Here is a 3,399-nt window from a genome sequence, read left to right on the forward strand (position 1 = left end):
AATCTGCGCCTGCGTGATTCCAAATGCTGTGTGTGATTTTCGGGACACCCCCACGGCTGCCCCCTCCCAACCTTGCCGCTTGGCAGCCAGGCCGAGTTCCCTCCTGCCCACACCTTCTCCCTCAACTCACCCCTTTAGGGGAGGGAAGGATCTGCAGGTGTTAGGGGTGGATGAAGAGGGGCACCGACCTAGCTCACCCGCACCCAGATTCCAGGCCTCTGTCAGCCCAGGGCCTCTGCAGTAGGGAGGGGGCTATTTATCTGCAAGTCCTGGCACCGTGCCTCTTCCTCCCCTCCCCGGCAGCTCCCCCTCCTCACCCCCCCTTCTCTCCCCACCCGCCTCCTACCCAGGGTGGTGAGTAGGTGGTTTGAAGCAGGCCTCACTGCTTTCTGCTTCCTACGTGATAGTCTCAGCTGGCTGGCTCCCTTCCCCCTGCAGATCTCCTTTATCTTGAGCCATCAGAATCTCTCTGGAGAGCACCCTCCCCTCCCCCAAGGTCACCTCCAGGGGGGTTGGCTCTTGCTCACTGAACAGGCCCCCTTCTGCCTGGAAATGGGGGATGGTTTTAAAGAGCCAGATCCTTCCCTGGAGTCTTCTACTTTCCACCCCAGGGAACAGAGTCAGAGTGAAGGTGGGGCGGGGGAGGGGAGGACCATGGCTTTGAACCAGAAGACTAGGGTTTTGTCTCTGGGTCTGTGCCTCATTCGTTGCATGACCTTGGACTAGTCGCATCCTCTTTCTGGGCCTCAGTTTCCTCAACTAGAGAGTGTGGTTGGACCAGATGTTCTCCAAGATCCTTTTCTTCTAGAAGTGTATGACTAAATCTATACCCTGCCCTGCAATGTTTGATATGTGGCAGGTATATATACATATAATTTTTTTTTCTTTAACTAGAAATACAAGCAAACCTGTCTCCTGCTATTTCAGGAAGAAGTCTCACTGACTTTTCAGCCCAGAGAGGGAAGAGAAAACCAAGGTGAAACTAATACCTAGGGGAGAGAGGAGGAACTCTCAGGCTGAAGCAGGAAGGGGGAGGGAATTCCAGGGTACAATTTTGGAAGTACACTAGAATCAGAGATGGAGTTTTTTGGTTTTTGTTTTAATATTTATTTATTTATTTGGCTGCGTCGGGTCCTTGTTGTGGCACGTGGGATCTTTATCGTGGCACGCAGGCTTCTCTCTAGTTGTGACACATGGGCTTAGTTGCCCCAGCATGTGGGATCTTAGTTTCCCAACCAGGGATCAAACCTGTGCCCCCTGCAGTGGAAGGCAGATTCTTTTTTTTTTTTTTTTTTTTTAAGTTCACTAACTTTACTTTAAAAATCATGAAACGTTTCTTACAGAAAAGCATTACATTCTGCACACTGCTCTGAATAGATGCCAGGGACATATGGACTATTGTTACTTTTCCTCCCTGTCCCACCCCTCCAGATGTTACAGCGACCACAAAGCAAAGTGTTCACAATAATTAGATGGGGGGACTTTTTTTAAACCACCAACAATGAACAAAAATTAAAATTCACTCACTCTGCTGTTGTTTCAAAATTTCAGCGTTAGTTTTTGCGCCCCTCCCCCAACCCCCAACCCTGTTTGTAAGGAACTAAAACATTTCATCTGGTGAACAGCAAAGATTTCACTACACCTCAAATGCAAAACACCTACGAGGTAGAGGAATGTTGGCTTTTTAAACAGAAGCAGATTAAAAAAAAAAAAAAAAGATGCAGGACTCCTTCAGTTCTTCACTAGTCTTAGAAAAATTTTCCAGAATACTGCTTCACAATGTTCTGCAGTAAATACTGTGCATTCTGTATTTGGTCCTGTGTTCCTGTAATGGTAATCATCTGATCTTCAGACCCTTCTAAAGGCTCATCAATTTTGATTGAAGCTCCTGACTCATGATGGATTTGTTTAATCCGCTGACCACCTTTGCCAATAATCGATCCAGCCAAATCTTTGGGAATAGTTACTTGGGTAGTAATAATAGGTCCGCCAAGATCACCATATGAGCCACGACCCCCAGCATAGGAATAATCACATCTAGAGCCACCCTGTGGTTCATAAGCCATCTGCGGCTCTGATGGGCTCCATGCATCTACTGCAGAGTCCCAGGTTTCATCAGCACTGAAACCAACCATGCCATCATAACGGTCTCCAGGTCTCCCTCTTCTGTCATAGGCCATTAGATCTCCTCCTCTAGGTGGTGGTGGAGGAAGAGGAAGATTCCGAGCTCTGCCACCACCCCGGTCCCCTCGTCCAGGAGGAGGTGGAGGAGGTCCTGGACGAGGGCTCCTATCATCACAATCTCTTCTGGATGGAGGCATGGGACGCCCACCCCGACCAGGAGGCATTCTGTCAAAACCACCTCTTCCTCGCATGGGAAATCCCACGGGACGTCCACGGCGGTCATCGACCATCATTGTAAAACCACCATAATCATAGGTTTCATCATAAAAATTGGGATCATAAGGCTGGGCACGTCCCTTGATGGGAGACTCTAATATAAGATCATGGATGATCTTTATGCGCTCTACAACCCTATCAGGTTTTCCTCCAATAAGAACGAATCTGTCAGTGGATTGAGGACAACATTCCTGGAAAAGCTTGATTGTTGTCTGAGTGCTCTCTCGAAGTTCTTTGAATTTAGCACCTTTGACGCCAATAATTCCTCCAGCCAGACTCTGATGAATCAACAGTCTCAACTCGAAGTCAAAGTCGCTCCTTTATAGTGTTAGTAATTTAAGCATTCCACAGCATCAGATTCGAGCGGGAGCTGGCTGGTTGCAGTGGGTGATGGCAACTGCAGGCCCTCTTCCAAGGTAGGGATGATTTTCTTCAGAATTTCTCCAATTGTTTCAATATTAGCACTGTTATTCAGTATGCGCTCAGGGCCACTGCTGTCTGGGACTGAAACACTGGCATTGTAGTCTGTACGGAGAGCCTTAATATTCTTGCCTCCTTTTCCAATCACTGCCCCAGCATTCTTGCTCTGCAGTAGAATGCGTAATTCAACCATCTCATCAGTGTTTCTAGATCTTTTAAAAGCTTGTTCCTCTTCCTATCTTTAGCAGGGCGTTTATCAAATCCGCCGTTGGTTTCGGTGTTGGGAAAGGTTTCCTCTGGCTGTTCAGTTTCCATTTTCTTGTATTAAAGGGACACACCGATCAGTTATTAAATATATCCTCTCAGGGCAGAACTGAAGTGTTCTGGGCGGGGCCAACTGACACCCTAGTGCTGCAGTAACCGGGCAAGGCTACCGTCCCTTTCGGAAGGCTGATTCTTAACCACAGGACCACCAGGGAAGTCCCAGGGATGGAGCTTTTGAAAATGGAATGCCTGAGCCGTACTCCAGACCAATTAAATCAGAATTTCTGGGCGTGGCCGTGATGTAGGTGTAACAAA

At 48.0% G+C, this 3,399-nt stretch overlaps 1 pseudogene; it reads right to left on the reverse strand.

Annotated features, from left to right (window-relative positions):
* Positions 1-1,716: 1,716 nt before the first annotated feature.
* LOC102978593 (heterogeneous nuclear ribonucleoprotein K-like) lies at positions 1,717-3,177 on the reverse strand (annotated as a pseudogene).
* Between the last annotated feature and the right edge of the window lie 222 nt (positions 3,178-3,399).

The sequence above is a fragment of the Physeter macrocephalus genome, chromosome 11 (genome assembly GCF_002837175.3).
Source record: "Physeter macrocephalus isolate SW-GA chromosome 11, ASM283717v5, whole genome shotgun sequence".
In the NCBI taxonomy this organism is placed as follows: Eukaryota; Metazoa; Chordata; class Mammalia; order Artiodactyla; family Physeteridae; genus Physeter; species Physeter macrocephalus.